Source organism: Sphaeroforma arctica, assembly GCF_001186125.1.
Source record: "Sphaeroforma arctica JP610 unplaced genomic scaffold supercont1.12604, whole genome shotgun sequence".
Taxonomy (NCBI): domain Eukaryota; class Ichthyosporea; order Ichthyophonida; genus Sphaeroforma; species Sphaeroforma arctica.
In genome coordinates, this window is record NW_014027954.1 from 1 (window position 1) to 719 (window position 719).

General features: G+C 40.9%; 1 pseudogene across 1 annotated transcript; it reads right to left on the reverse strand.

Moving 5' to 3' along the window:
- Positions 1-211: 211 nt before the first annotated feature.
- On the reverse strand, positions 212-548 carry SARC_17891 (hypothetical protein; annotated as a pseudogene; the record flags this gene model as incomplete). The annotated part of the gene is made up of 1 exon: positions 212-548.
- Between the last annotated feature and the right edge of the window lie 171 nt (positions 549-719).

Below are 719 nucleotides of genomic sequence, written 5' to 3' on the forward strand. Positions count from 1 at the left end.
TAATTCATACGTAGGCTTCCATACAGCTTACTCACATAATTCGTATGTGGGCTTCCGTACATCTCACTCACATAATTCGTATGTAGGCTTCCATACATCTCACTCACATAGTTCATACGTAGGCTTCCATACAGCTCACTCACATAATTCGTATGTAGGCTTACATACATCTCACTCACATGATTCATACGTAGGCTTCCATACAACTCACTCACATAATTCGTAAGTAGGCTTCCATACATCTCACTCCCATAATTCGGATGTAGGCTTCCATACATCTCACTCACATACTTCATAAACAGGCTTTCGTACAGCTTGTTGTAATCGGGTTGGTTCTGATTCTTGGCGATTTCCTTGAGGCGTTTCTCTTCCCGTTTCTCCTGCTCTGCCCACTCTTTGGCTTGCTCCTCTGCCAATTTCCTGTCGTTAGTTCGGTACTCAATGCGTAGGAGCACATCCCCACAGGCCTCGTCTTTCTTGTCGTCCCGTGATAAAACACCATCTAAAAATAGAAATTCAAAAATTATATTTGGAAATAGGATTTCCATCTTTAGAAGCACAGTTACAATACATATTAAGAAAGCGAATCCATTCAATACTTGCTAGAGTATTCCGTTAAGCATGTATCACACACAGACCAAACATTATTTTTCAATCCAATGGTGTTTTTTATGTGTAGGAGCTTGGGTATGGTCTCAACACGATGCATGGCACATATA